The 15,991-nt window shown below is 40.0% G+C and overlaps 1 protein-coding gene across 1 annotated transcript in view; it reads left to right on the top strand.

The window, feature by feature from the left end:
- Positions 1-2,925: 2,925 nt before the first annotated feature.
- Positions 2,926-15,991, top strand: part of Ror1 (receptor tyrosine kinase like orphan receptor 1) — a 144,666-nt gene continuing 131,600 nt past the window's right edge. Inside the window, exon 1 of the mRNA XM_042681183.1 lies at positions 2,926-2,993. The gene's annotated coding sequence lies outside the window, so the exon portion shown is untranslated. The remainder of the gene's footprint in view (positions 2,994-15,991) is intronic.

Here is a 15,991-nt window from a genome sequence, read left to right as displayed (position 1 = left end):
TTGCCTAATAAGTCATGAGGACCTGAGTTAAACCCCCAGTACCATTTAAAAAAAGAAAGCCAGAGAGAGACACAGAGAGAGACATAGTGAGAGAGAGACAGAGAGGGAGAGGGAGAGGGAGGGAGGAAGGAAGGAAGAAAAGGAAGGAAGGAAGGAAGGAAGGAAGGAAGGAAGGAAGGAAGGAAGGAAGGAAGGAAGGAAGGAAGGAAGGAAGGAAGGAAGGGAGGGAGGGAGGGAGGAAGGAAGGAAGGAAGGGAGGGAGGGAGGGTAGAAGGAAGGAAGCAAGCAAGCAAGCAAGGGAAAATAACACTTTTCAGAGAGGTTATTATCCATACTTTAAAATATTTTATCTGTATGATCATTTTACCCTAGAGGCTGAACATGTGGTTATCTGAAAGAATGAATATTGAGGCCCAGAACAAAATTCCTCAGAATCAGCACCATCAGTTAATGAGTTTGCATATTGAAATTATCTTTGCCTTTGCCCAAGAACTGAGTGGTAATTAGTGTCCAGGGACACATGGGGAACAATTTCCATGTGAGCAGTGCCAAGATCTAATCATTTGTCATCCATCCCAAATTATATTCAACAATTCAAATTCAGGTTGGGAAAACCACATAACCTATAGCTAACTTTCTCTGAAGTGAATACTGTAAAATGAAACCTGCATTTTTGTGTAGCTATGAGCTGCAGTAAAATGAAGCTATGAAAATACTGAACGAAATGCTGTCAAGGTCTGTCTTAATCCTACTGCTCCCGCTGCCTTCTCCTTCTTACCCAATATATCACCTGTTCTGCTGTACTTCTGGGTCCCAGCTCCCTCAAGTCTGGGTGGTGAAATGCTGCTGCTTCTTTCTTTCATGTCAGCACCAGGGTTTAAACTCGAGGCTTGGACACTGTTCTTTAGCATTATAAGCTCAAGCTGGCTCTCTACTGCTTGAGTCACAGCTCCACGTCTAGTTTTTTCCTGGTTAATCAGAGTAAGAGTCTCATGTATGTTCTAACCTAGACTGACTTTGAACCTCCATCCTGAGATCTTCACCTCCTAGAATTACAGGTGTGAGTTACCACCACCCAGCTGTGGAGTGCTTCTTACAGTGGGGAGCCATCATAGTCTATGAGCAAGGACTGTCGTGATGGAAGGAGCCAGAGTGGGTGGCAGCAGAAAGGGAGTCAGGCAGAGATGCAGTGGAGTTACATGTGACAAGCCCCATAGGTATAGACCTCAGTCACCAGAGTGAAATACTTGTCTATATGACTGGGGCTTGTTAAAAGCACTATCTTCTATTGTGGCTTAAGATTAAGTGCTCTTTTATTTGTATTAAGTATTTTCAGGACCCCCCTACTAACAATCTTTGACTCCAGATAAAAGAAGAGTCTGGGACTTCTGGGGATGGAGTATGTGTCATTTGTCTACTTTCCTTCCCATCTGTTTCTAGAACAGGGAAGCAGATATACCCAGGAGTCAGAAGACTCTGAATAACCCTTTTGTCTCTGCCAAATATGGCAGGTAGACAGACTGGAAGTGGCCCTTACATTCTCAATGGGTGAACATATGTTCCTGGCAAAGACAAGGATATGGGGTGTGTATGGGCATTTGGCAGACAGACGTCATCAGTAAATAAGGAAGTATGCTTATGTTTGTGAAAGGTGATGTCAGAGGTGAGCTGGAAAAGAAATCTAATTTTCCCACTTTGAAAATAAGACAGGATAGCAAGAGCTGCTGCTGCATTGTGTGCTGGTGGCCACGTACATAGACCCAGATGTGAATTCCAAGTTCTTTCCTTACTGAAGTTAAACCTAGATTCCAACTCAGATCCATTTTTAGTGACTTCTAGAAAGCATTGTGTTGAAAAGCCTCAACAGCAGATACCAGGCTTTTAATAGGTGAAAAGAGCCATAATAGATGCATGATGCTTTCACTTGATTGAAGGAGTGGAGAAGGGTGGCATCTTGTGTGTCATGGAACTGATAACCTGGGTCCTCTCTGATTCACTCTGTCACTAATGTTCTAAAGTTCTATTGTGTGTGTGTGTGTGTGTGTGTGTGAGAGAGAGAGAGAGAGAGACAGAGACAGAGACAGAGACAGACAGACAGAGAGAGAGAGAGAGAGTGCTTAGTTTAGGGATACCCTAAAGAGGTGATAACTATATTAAAATATATACGATGTCATGGTTTAAATGTTTAAAGACAACAGCAAAAACATCATTTGTATATGACCGTCTATTAAAAACCCTTAAATCTTCATAATGTTTTGTGTGTTTTGGATCATTAATTTCTACATTGGCTTAAATTGCGGTGATTTTGAAAATGATCATTTAATTTTAAGGTTAGTTTCCTCAAATGGTTTTCTGTGTTGAAATACTTAGTTTATTTATCTTGACCTGACGTGCCAACATGGAGAAATTAGTTCTTGCCAATTTGCAAACAGGACAGATTTAAAAGCAGCCAAGGAAACTTGGTTCATCTTTTCCATGGGAAGACTACTGGGTATATCAAGAAAAAGAAGACCATGTGTTTGCTAATGTGTTATCACTTCTGTTGCTTTGTTTTTGTGTTCAAATATTTGCATTCATTCTTATTATTATCTTTAAACAGTCGCACAAAGGAGTTGCCATTTAACAAAGCAGTTTATGTATACAGTGTATCTTGATCAGTGTCTTACTATTTTCAATTTTAACTTTCAAAGCTAGAGTTTTCAAGTAAAGGTCTTCTGATCTGGCTTATCATTTGTTCATTTGGAGGGTCTCAAAAGTATAAGCAGCTCTGAGTGGCTACTAGGCCATTCCAGTTTAATTAGTCCTGAATTGGCTAGTCTCTCTCTGAAGGCAGACATTTTGCAAGTCTCCTGTAACAATCCTGTTACTATATTGTATTTAATATCATTCTTGTCTTCCCCCTCCCTTCTTTCTCTTTCCAGAAACAGAGTTTTCAGTCACTGCTGAGTTAGTGCCTACCTCATCATGGAACATTTCAAGTGAGCTCGACAAAGGTACATGACTGCAGGAGTTGGGGGCTGGGTTATATATGCATTCACCGTGGGAACAAGGAGAGATGTGTCAAGTTCCCATTTTTAATCTTAGCAGTTTCATCTTTGAAATCAACTACATTTCGGGTCACCAGAAGGAGATGGTGGCCAAAATAAATTCCCAGCTTACTCTGTAATCATTTAACATTTAATTACTTGGAATTCTATTATTTCTGGAGAGGATTTTTTTTTTTGCTTTCCTTTCCCATCTTCCTCTAAAATGTTCCACATGGTGAAAATGATTCAAGATGTGAAATAGGGTTGTTGCTGACCTTCCTGACACTACATCCACTGGATCTTACATAGAAGATTTGATTCAGCCTGAGCCAGGATTGATCAGAGCTGTTTGGGGGATGACCTTATAAGATGAACATTTGATTTGTTTGCTGGGTTCAGGTTGGAGTATTTGGTTATTTGAGATTGCCTGTGCCTGCAGATGGTGGCTTCGAATGTGCACGTGGAAAACATGTCCCTGCTATGGAATTGTTACTTAGCATTAATTAAGCCCTACCATATGCTAAACTTTGGCTATTCTACAGTGATACTATGGCCTGGACACATTCAAAACCACTGTGGTCTAGCTCAACTTGCCTTTCAAGCCTTAGTAGTAGTAGTAGTAGTTTTAGTTTCTCATGTATATCACTCGCCAAATTTTTATTTCTTATTGTAATGCTATTTTTTTTCTGTATGGATTACCCTTTGTTCTTTGCCTATGCCCAGCTTCTCTGTCAAGACTAAGTATGAATTCTATATTGTCCACAGGCTCCTCTCTCTTTCTCTGCAGGAAGTGGTCTTTATCTCTTGGGAGCTTCTAGAGTTCTTTTATATGCCTTTTCTTGATATTTTTTATGTTATAACATGGGAAGTTCAATACCTATTCATTCTTGTTTCTGCTTTATTTTTCATTACCTTCATGTAGTTATACAAAGGATGTGCCGTTTAACCAAGCAGTTTAGGAACACAGTATATCGTGATCAGTGTCACCCTTTTCACCATTCTCGCCGTTCCATGCTTAAGCTTCAAAGTTCCTTGAAGGTAAAACTTTGTAGGTCTTGACTCCCTTTTTCTCCATTGCCATCACACAATCTAACACAGACCCAGGTTCATAAAGATAACCCTCAGTTAGGACATGTGGGATAATGAGCCACACCTTACCTAGTAAGAGATCTACTCCTCATATTTAAACACATAAGCATGGAGGCATCGTTTCTAATCTGGACAAACTTACTGAGTTTCTACTTCCGTTCAAGCATGACTTTGAGTTCTGGCATTCAGTGATTTAAAATAGAAGTTTTAAAGTCCTTTTAATTGCTAACAGATCCACTTGCAGTTGTATTTGTGTCTGAGGAAAGAATATTTTATAAAATAACACTAGCTGCAGTTATTTTGCTGGCTATCCTTTCATTTGGACATTTTAAGGTGAGGAGAGTATCTTTCATCTTAAATCATAGGACATTTATTGTCATTTTTGCCACTGTTGAATTTAATCTGGATATACTGTTGCTAATAAAGGATTAAAACAAGGGATTGCACAGTATTCTTTTCTATCCCAGGTATCAAGCACAATTCCTAGAAAGCAGTAGCTCTCCAGTAATATTTTATGGAATTTTTCCTACATGGTAAGAAGGACATGAAGTGCAATAAATGTTAGTGTCTGTTTTGTGCCAGGCACCGTGCTGGGTGCTTTCAGTATGTACAGTTATTGTGCAAACACTTTTGTTACCAACAAAATAATATCACTATAAACTGCCTATCAGTGATCAGCCTCTAGTGATTGATACAGAAGAGCATTGATTATGTGTTTAGAAAGGTGACAAAGCTACCGGTCAGACCTGAGTCTGCTGGATTTGGAATTTCTACCAGTGCTGTACTTAGCAGCATTCACCCTTTAAGAAGGAAGTGATGTCAGTAATAGTGAGCTTGCTGGCCAGAGGGCAGGATAGCGCCATGCTCCTTTGTTTGGTTAGCATTCCACAGAGTGTGGTAGCTTCTCAGGGATTATTAACATCCTCTTTTTATAAATGATAATTGGATTGTGATCTCTAATTCCCATTTCAAATCACAGAGTAAGCTATCTAATTCATTCATTTATTGATCCAATTCTTACTGATTCTTATCCTGGTCTAGATACTGTGAAGAGCTAGAATCTATAAGATTTGTTAGGAAAGAGTTCCTCTCCTTCCTGAACTCAGAACTTGATTGAAAACACAAACATCTAAATGAATATCAAAGCCTTCTGGTCCCTTGAAATGATGAGCTCTCAGGGGACATTTTCTCTAATTGCAGGGAGACGCTAATTTTTAGAGTTAAACTCTGAGAACCTGACAGCCATAAACATAAAACCACTTCATGAAAATGCCTCAAATCCCAGTGCATGAAGGTCTCCCACATTAAAAAAGGAAAATTCCTACTAATGTTAAGTATGTATGTATATATGTACACATACGTATGTATATACACATACACGTATACATGCATGTATATGTGGTGTGTATGTATATATCATGTATACATGTGCATTCCCACACCTCATATATGTATGTATACATACATGCATGCAGCATGTGGTGGCACAGAAGTCACCATTAACAGTAGTTAGCTGGCAAAGCACACTGAAGAATCCATATGATAGGAACTAAAGACAGCAGGATAACTTGAGAGAGAAGACAGAGAAATCATAGAGAGAATATGGCATAACATGTCAGAAAAGCAGAGTTCAAAAGGACTTAGAAATTCTAGAATATAAAAATAGTTAAGAAACTTAAAAATCTTTCCAATGAGTTAAACAATCTCGTAGTTATATTAAACCTTGGGATAGTTATGAACCATTTGTTTCAAAACCTACCTCTAATTCCCTAAATATACCATCTCTTTCCATTGTCTATACCTTCGTTTGTCCAGTCTCTTCTGGATGGATTATCCTTGGCCCTGTTATTTATTTACTGGTTAATCGGAGATAAGAGTTACACAGACGTTTTTTTCCCTTGGGCTGGCTTTGAACATGATCCTTAAGTCATCAGCACCCAACTTACTGTGTTCTGTTTGATATACTTGAGGGATTATTTTAAACAGCTCCTAATTGAGTATGTTAAGACTCAGGCATAAGTCTTGTCTTCAACAGTCTTGTCACTTAGTAAGAGAGACAAATATGAGACAATGGCCAGCCCATGAGGTAGAGCAGTATACAGACTAAAGGACTTGAGTTCAAATTCAGCCTCTACTTATTACCTCTTTGGGATTGGGGCAAGTTACTTTTTCTTAAATCTTCAAAGTGTAAGTGGTGCAGGCCTTTCTGGAAAGGGTGTGTTAGGATTGAGAGAAGCTATGGAAAGAGCCTGGCACAGACTTGGCATTTGATAGATGACAATTCTTAACATTTAACTATTACAGGTGTGGTACATCTAAGCCCTGGTGCTGTCCCATGGGGACAGGAGTGAGGACATGAGGAGTTTCATGGGGACCTGTATATGCACTGAGCTTTGGAATATGAATAGTATTTGGAAGTGCGACAGAGGCTAGCAGGGGAAAAGAACCTGTAGGTTCAATGAATAGCTAAGCTATGGAAGCAACCCAGACGCCCCTCAGTAGATGAATGGATCAAGAAAATGTGGAAGTCTATGCCTCCATCAGAAAGAATGGCATTGCCCATTCGTAAGGAAATGGAGACTTGGACAAAAACATGATAAGTGAAGTAAGCCAGACCCAAAGAAACATAGGCTCCGTGGTTTCTCTTATTTGTAATAATTAGTATATGTCTAGGGCCATCCTAGCAGAGGACTACAATAGCTCAAATAGCTATGTACGTATGACCATATGAAGTGATACTAATCAAAATGAACTCCAAGATATGAAAATGAGGGTTTTTAAATTTTTTAATATATTGTGTGAAGTTATTTCTTTTTTCTTTCATTTTTTTGCCCTTTGGTTTATCCCCTGTTGTCATTGTTTTTGATTTTGTACCCTGTGTCTTGTAAATATGTTTATCTGATTTAGAGAAGGGAAGGGGAACAACAAAATGGTGAGACAAAGGGCAAACAGTGAACCAATGCAACAGCGATACTCCCAAAACACTATGTTGGAGATGAACTTTACAACTTAGCGGGGGAGCAGCTGAGGGGAGAGAAAGTGGGAGTAGAACAAGTTTGACAAGAAGTTTACTCATTGCCTTACTTATGTAACTAATTCCTTTGTACAACACCTTTACAATAAAATTTTTAAAATTTTTAAAAAAATCTTTACTCTCACATAGTCTTATAAAATAATTCTCTTCTTTTATAGGTGTGAAAATTAAAGTCTAGAAAAGGACTAAAGATGTAAGGTCACATAATTAGTTTACTCTTTTATAAAGAAGCAATTTCCCTCACTCTATAGATATTGAAGCCAACTGCATAAACCATTCTATCAGGAACTCTCAAGAAAGGGGTGGGAATAGTGTTCAGTTTTCTGTTACTGTAATAAAATACCGAGGATAAGCAATTTAAAAGAAGAATATTTTTATTTTGATAAATAGCTTCAGAGTCCGGGGTTAGTTGGCTCCATGTGTTGGGGCCTGGGTCAAGGCAGCACATCATGCATAAGAAGCACATGGCAAGGTGAAGAGATTCACCTCATGGTAGCCAGGAAGCAAAGAAGAAGGTAAGCTAAAGTTTCAATAGTTCCTTCTAAGACCTGCCCCCAATAACCTAAATTCCTCCCAGTAGGCCCCACCTCTTATAGGTTTTACTTCCTCTGAGACAGACTGTGGCCAAGTCTTTAATGCATAGCCTTTGGAGGACATGACTATTACTAATATTGAAGTTTTCTTCCATCTCTAAAATTCCATGACTCAAGAATTTTTAGTGTCTGACATGAATTTAATGGAAACTGACCCATAACATCTTCCTTTTTCCATCATATTGTGGAAGAGATATGTTATAAAACTCTTATCAAGAGTATTTCAAGTTACCATTATATTATTTTATATGTTGTTTTCCTGCCAGTATTTATGAAGTTCTTTGGAAAGCACAGCTTTGGAAATATCTAATTCAATAAAAATTGACTTGGTTCTGGACAATAAGGGCTATTTTTCAACCAAAGGATGCTCTGTCCAGGGAAAAGTAGAAAGTATGCAGGAGTTGTCACTTGATTGTGGAAGTCAGATGGATGGAGTACTTAGCCATGCTATCCTGATGACATTCCATGCTGAAGGTGGGTCCCTGCAGACTGAGCCTCTAGTGTCAGCTCCTGGGGCAGGCAGCCAACATTCTGGAACAGCTGCCATTTTTCTTGGGTGATTCATGTGTGAAAATGTTTCCCGCATAGGAATTAGGGTCATCTTCCCAGAGCCAGACTCTTATCCGACCAGAAGCATGGACTTATTCAAATGGATACCAGTTGGGATGTCTATGAATCTGAAGGATTGTTATCTGGTCTACATAAGCCATTTGATTTGTGCATCTCATAGTTGGGTTCATTGTGTGGTGTGCTTAATAAAATCGGGCCTGAGAATTTGAAGATGGTTGACATTTTTGTAGAACTTTTAAATAATCTAAAAAATGGCTCTTTACCTCTATCTTCTCAGTTGGAATGGTCTAACTTAGTATTCCTATTTACTTTCGTGAAACTTGAATTTGAACAATCTGTATGTGTGTGCGTGTGTGCATGTATAACATTCTAGCATGTACAATGAAATTCCTCTCTATTGAATCCTCAATATTGAATCTGAATTCACTGCCAGCAGCATCCAAAGACAGTTAATGTTTTTTCTTTTCTTTGCCTAGGTAAAAATATCATAAGCATCCTCCTCTTCTTCCATTTTCATTATACAAAATGTTTTGTTTCTAGATGAGAGTCAGGAGAGGAACTGTGGCATTCTTGGTATCTTACAAGGCAGAACACATTCAACTCAAGTACAAAGTTGGTCAAACTTTGGGATCAGCTATCCCAATCTCCTGTGCCCTTAACAGACATGAAAAGACATTCAGTCTCCAAAATCAAGCAGTGCTTTTGTGGCAGAGGGGAGACCTGTCCCCATTCCTCCCTAAGGGCCTTGCTGTACAGCCTTAAATCCTTGCAGCCTTTGGGGTGTATATTTAAACTGTTATCAAGTCTGCATCAGGACTGTGTCTTTGCTTCCCAATTACAGTCATGTTGTAAACCTTAAGGATTTTAGAACCACATAATGAAGTCCTTAATGAACTACCATTGCTGCTTGCACTCAATTTTAATAGACAGGGATACAGGGATAAAAAGGCTAAAAAAAAATGAGGAAGAGATTCATTTTAAAAGCAATAGCTTTTGAACGAAGTACCTAGAATAGTCAAATTCCTAGACAGAAAGCAGAATGGGGTTGCTGGGGATTGGTGGAAGGAGGAAGAGGGTATTGGTGTTGAGCAGATATAGAGTTCTAGATTGAGGTTATGAAAACTTGGTTCCCCAACAATGTAAATGCACTTAAGGTCTCAAAATCATATACTTTAAATGGTTAAAATGGTACAGGTCACTATGAATATCTTACCATAATAAGAAAAAAAAATTACACTATTCTCCATGTGATTTGGAATCTCCACACCTGGAAAACTGCCTCTGATCAGACCAAAGAACAATAATAATGAATTTATTCAAATTTTTATTTGCCTTCTATTTTATTGCGTTCAAAATTGCCTCAAATGCATGATTGACAAACTGGGAGAAAGAAGATGCCAGGTCTCCTTTTCCCTCATGTACAGCTGGCTAGCCCAAAGTTTCCCAGCTGATAATTAAAACTTGGAGTTTCTGGCTTGCATTCTTGGAACCTCGTAGGCAGGATCTCGTATAAATTTAGTGTGTGCATGTGCCAGAACTGGGGCTTGAACTCCAGGCCTGCTCTAGCTTGATATTTTCATACAAGGCTGGTGCTCTACCACTTGAACCATACCTCCACTCTTGACTTTTTTCTGAATAATTAGAGATAAGAGTCTCTCAGACTCTTCAATCTTGACAGGCTTTGAATTGTGCTCCTATGGCCTCAGCCTCCTGAGTAGCTAGGATTATAGGCATGAGCCATCAGCATTTGGCTTGAGTGTAAAACTTTTAAATTGATGTTTAACATTTTATACTTACTGACCCTGGAATAGGTGTTTGAAGGGTTTTCAAGAACTTTGGACACTGATGTAGTTTGGAGATTTTGAACACAAAAATAAGCTGATGTTGTAACTTCATTGTCCAAACATTTTGATTAACTGGGGCTCTATTATATAGCAATGATCATGACAATTTACTATCTGCCAGATACTGTTCTAGGTGCCTTTATTATACTAATTCATTTATCAAAATATATTATTTCTTATGTAAAATTTATAATTCAATTTATTGAGACTAGTATGTGTTAAACATCTTCCTAGGTGTCCTGTCTATTTTAGCTTATTTAATCTACATGATTATTGTGATCAAAGTAACAAGTATTACTAGAGTACAGAGGTCTCAGAAGATACGTCTGCGGACAGTTGAGAGATAATGACCTATCCTAAGTCAGGATTTAAACTTAGATCTGCCTAACTCTTTACTACTACTTAGATAGTATAGTGTACATCTTTCAAATTGCTGTCATCTCTCAATATTAATGATATCATCTCAGGGCTGGGGCAGCATGCGAGCCAGGATGGTAGTTGACTCAGGATTTGCTTCTTGAGGGACTTCTAAGTTTCACTCTGAAATTCTGGCTGGAAATATGATTCAGTTGCTGAAAGCGAAAGAAATACAGCTTTCACGTTCATGCGCAATTTGCTTTTTCATTTTCTTTTATTATCCGGAGACTTACTGTAAATCACCCTCTCCCATCAGTCCTAGGAGTTCTGATTATATTCATGGGGTCCAGCTAAGAGCCAGGGCAGTAAATTATTGCCAGTTTGTTTGAAAATTTTTTTAGCCACAGTACATTAGCTGCTTTTGTTTGTTTTTCCACTGGTGGTGTGCACGTTTTTATTTCTGAATTTGTGTTTCTTGAATGTCTCGTTTGTGAATAATGTAGCTTGCAAGATGAAATGATTAGAGAAAGGAAACTAGGAAAGAGGGTGTCCTGTTTGGTGTCTGTAGAGTTTTAAGGCATTTGTTGTGAAAATGAATTGTGGAATACCTCTCTCTCTCTCTTTCTCTCTTTCACATATACATCTACACATTCTCTGTATTCTTCTGTTTTCTCCCATTTTTTTTTTTTTTACTTAGCAGCTCCCAAAAATTAATTGCTAATGAATGAGTATAGTGACTAATATCAAACAGCTATCAGAAGACACCTTCTTCTGGACTTCTCTTAGTATTTTTGAGATTGTTAGAGCAAAGGGTCAAGGGTCATGTGTTTTATTACAAAGTTCTGATCCAAATTTCTGAGTATTTTTAGTATTAGTAAATAAGCTCTTTAAGATGCAAAAGTGGGTCTAATAAGAATCCAACCCTAAAATGTTTGTCATTGATCTTGAGGTGCCAACCTTTCCAAAGAATTTCCCTAATAGTTTGACCGGCTTCTCCTGTGGACCATCCACAGAGTGACTTCCAAAGTGACACCTGAAGCCTCTGTGACCTTGGAGTTCAGAGGAGACATCTGTTTACATCTTTTGATTAAGTAGGGAGAAAGAAGGTGCTGACACACCCTAATACCCCCCCCCCAGCCTCCTCATGCTGCACGTCTCGGTGCTCACAAGTCCATCCTGCAGGTCAGCACCGTCTCCTAAAGAAACAGGGGCCTTGGCAGTCCCCTACTCATGAAAGTGAAACTTAACTGAAATGTGCCAGAATTTGCTAAAATGGCTCTGAAAGTTAATCAATCCCTATGACAAGGAAGCAGAGTTTTCATCTTTCTTAATAATCCATATATTAAAAGCATTAGTGCATTTTGTTGGACTTTGTATTCACTACCTTTCAGTGGTCTCCTCCTGTAGTCTGATCATTGCTCCTACAACCCATCATAGTGAGCTTTTAGCAGCTATGTTTGAATTAAGTAACCCTGCCCCTGTGGCAAGAGTTGATTGGACTAAGTAGTGGTATGGCATTGGTCCTCAGAGACAGCCCCTTAAAGTTTATGAGTTGCTTGTAGGTTGCTTGTAGATCAACCTGGAACTATGAGATGGTCATTTACTGTCCACTCAGAGAACTAAGAAAGCTTGTTTGCAAAGACTTATTTAGGAGGATTCATAGAATCAGAGGCAGGAGGTGGAGGAAATTCCTGACCGATGCCTCAGCACCTTTTTGGCTGTTTGTTCCTGTTTCTAATTGAAGCCTAGCCAGATTGATTCCTTGCCAGGGTTCTATAAGAAACCATTGATCTTATCTTAAATCTCTACCCACTTCAGTTGCCCCTCTTGAACAGCTTTGACTTAGTTCCTCTTACATGAAATCAAAGGCACATAACAGAGACAATGGATGCTCATACATGTATACCCTAGAAAACTTGAGTTTATTTTTTCAGATAGAGGACTCATGGTTTTTGCCCAGCCAGCCTCAAACCAATATCCTCTTATGGCCTCCTCTCTTATTGCTAGGATTACAGACTGGTACCACCATGCCCAGCCCTAAAGCATTATTGTTTTTTTATTTTATTATAGGTGCGGGTACTGGGGCTTGAACTCAGTTTGCTGTCCCTTAGCTTTTTTACTCGACACTGGTGTTCTACCAGTTGAGCCACACCTCCATACTCAGCTTAGTTTTGCTAGCTACTTAAAGATAGCTCATGGGTTTTTTGTTTTTGTTTTTGTTTGCCCAAGCTGGCTTTGAGCTATAATCCTTAGATCTCAGCCTTCCGAGTTGGTAGAATTACAAGAAAGCCAGCAGCTCCCAGCTATAGTATTATTTTTAATAATGAAAATGTAAGAGAGAATTGAATATTCTGCTAATAAGGAAATTATTTCATTGTGATCCTTGATAGAAATTTGCCTCCGAAATCTGTCTTCTTTCCCTTAGATTTCTAAGGGTGTACTTACCTGGGACACAAAATTAAGACCTCAGTCACGACCTCTCCATTCTATCTCTGACTTCCTGGGAGGGTCAGCTTTAATTCCTGAAGCCAAGCTCTGTGCATGCCGTGTGTAAAAGCTGTGTGTCAGTGGCCAGAGTTTCCTGCTCACTGCTCCTGGTCTTTCCTCAGTCTCTGCCCAGCCTGTCTGTCATGTCTTTTTGTCTGCTTCTCCTTTATCCAGAACCTTCACCCAAACAAGCAGAGATCATTTATCCTCTGTTTCCCTCACAATTCTACAAACACTGACACGTCTTATTCCACAGAGTGTTCTCTTCCCTTCCACCTCCCATAATCAGAGCAAGCTGGAAAGGGAGTAGAGGGAGGACCTGGGAACTTCCATCTTTGCTATAATCTAACAGTGTAAAGTTAACAAAATAGGACTATGATGAAAAGACATATTATGACTAACTTCTCAGTGTGGCTGGACGAGCTGCCATTGTGACATCTATTGAACACATATTTCAAGGTTAACTGCCCTGCATTGGCAGGCAGTCCTATAGGCAATCAAAAACGTCAGTAATGTCTCCCCACAGAGAAACACAGCAAAGTAGGGATGCTATGGGAAGGGCTTGTAAAACAATCGAGAATTACACATGAGACACATCCGAGGGTGACTATGGCTGGCATCTGGCTTGTCTGCCTTGCTTTCCCAAGTACCTGAACAGCTCCTGCCTCTGCCACCACCTCCTCAGCCTTGCTCTCCCTGCCTCCCCAAAGGCTGGCATGCTTACCACTCCTGGGCAGAGAATGGCCTCTTGTCTCTTTTGTTTGTTCTGGTTATGTTTTGTTCCACATATTTTCATAGGTTTATTTGTCATACATACTTTGCGAGGTCCAGGAAAGGTGCGACAGATACCCCTCACTGAGGGGTATGTCTGAGCATTCCAGTAGAGGACAGGAAGCCTGGAGTTTCTCCACTCAGCTCAGGTCTTTCCCTCCTCTGCCTGATGAAAGGCAGAGAACTACCTGGTCCCTGTGCCGCCACCACCCAGGGACCCAGCTGCCTGTATTTCATCTCCCCTTCCCTCTCTCCTAACTCCTTCAGCATTTAACATCTTATCACATACTTGGCTGTTTCTCCCACCCTAACTGTACTTTCCTCTTGGATCCCTGAAGTAGCTATTCCTCCCTTCATGAGCTGAAGCTTTCCTGAAGGATGCAACCCACATCCACATTAGAAAAGCAGACAACCCCTGTCCGCCCCCCCCCCCACACACATACAAAAGTACTTGTTTCCAAGTATGGTGGGCTCTTTTGTAAATCATTTTGACTAGCGAGGTAACAGTGGTTCACACCTGTGAACCTAGCTACTCAAAAGACTGAGATCTGAGGATCATGGTTCAAAGCTAGCCTGGCCATAAAATTTTCTGTGAGACTCTTATCTTTAGTTAACCATTCAAAAATGGTAGCGGAGCTGTGGCTCAAAGTGGTAGAGCGCTAGTCTTGAGCAAAACAGCAGGACAGAGCCCCATAACCAACAAAAGTATCTTTCTGACACCCCCTGGAATAGAAAATGAATCAAGACCCCTTGTGGAAGCTTTCTTTCTTTCTTTTGCTTTGCTTTCTTGCCTTTCCTTTCTTCCTTCCTTCCTTCCTTTTCTTGCTTTCTTGTTTCCTAGTTTTTTAGTACCAGTTTTTGAACCCAGGGCCTCATGCTTGCGAAGCTTACTTGCTCAGCTGGCACTCTACCATTTGAGCAATGACTCTAGCCTGGCTTTTTGCTGGCTATTTTGGAGATGGAATCTCAAGGAGTTTTCTGCTAAGCTAGCTTCAAACTTTAATACTCTAGATCTCAGCCTCCTGGGTAACTAGAATTACAGGCATGATCCCCTAGCACCCAACTTCCATGAATAGTTCTTTATCCCTGAACATACTCACATTACACTTTATCAGGATGATCTCTTTACCTGCCTGACTCTAACTAGGATATGATTTTTTAGTACAGGCACTTGACTTTGTGAGCTCATCAATTTGTGGAACATTTTACAGATCTGTCCTTAACAATCCTGGAGTAGCTATACAGAGCTCTGATGATAAATAAAGCCTAGAAGGACACCCCTTCCCACAAAGTTCACAGTCTTCTGTGTTGAGGTGATTTTGGCTTCTTGCTACTAAGAAATTACTACTGTCTTCTATGTCTTTTTTTACCTCCATATTTTTCATTGCTCTTCTGGTTATTTTGCAAAAGGAGTAGAGCAGCTAAGCTCAAGTTATTGAATATGTTTCAAAATTTGAGAGCAAAGCCACTGCAATTGTAAGAGAGGCCACTCAGGTGATGGCCATTTAACTAATGGCCTACCATGCTAATAAGAGACCTGAGAAGTGGCCAAGTCAGCAGAATCTTTTAAATTTTGAAATACAAATCTTCCCGAGTGAATGAAGATGCAGGGAGGGGAGAATGGCTTGTGTGTTATTTCATGGTCCCAGAAGTTTATGTTCTGTGAAAACCTGAGCCTGGAATGGCAGCCTCAATGGAATCAAGGTGGAATGTTATCTGACACAAAAAGATCAGGTGCTGTGCAGTCAAGATGGGAGTGCAGAGGACCAAAGATGCTCTCTCCAACTGCACAGACCCATAGAAACAAGAATTCATGGGGCAGGAAGCCACCCAGGCTCTACTTGGAGCTATCAAATGCTGGAGAATTTACTGCCTTAGAGTCAGTCCAAGGTAGTGAAACTACTCATTGGCTTTGTCTTTGAAGGTCCTGGATGTGGCTCAGGGCTCCAAGGAAGGCACAAGTGCACATGGGATATTTTGCATGACGATATAAAAGCAGCCTCCATAGAGAGGAGGTGGCACCACCCCAATGTTCAGCTATCTCCTGTGCAAGGTATTGAGGTCTCAGAGATGACTTATGATGTGTTCTGTTTGCATTGGCTCAGAGCCAAAACCAGAAATGTACTCCAGGCTTGGCTTTCCAGATACTATCTCCAGTCATTTAGAAGTTCATTACACAGACCCACTCATCCTGTCCTGCTCTCGTTAAGGTCTGTCAGC

The sequence above is a fragment of the Dipodomys spectabilis genome, unplaced genomic scaffold (genome assembly GCF_019054845.1).
Source record: "Dipodomys spectabilis isolate Male_0828 unplaced genomic scaffold, ASM1905484v1 ptg000002l, whole genome shotgun sequence".
Classification (NCBI taxonomy): domain Eukaryota; kingdom Metazoa; phylum Chordata; class Mammalia; order Rodentia; family Heteromyidae; genus Dipodomys; species Dipodomys spectabilis.
Note: the sequence above shows the minus strand (reverse complement) of the source record. Positions and strands in the feature narration are given on the sequence as shown.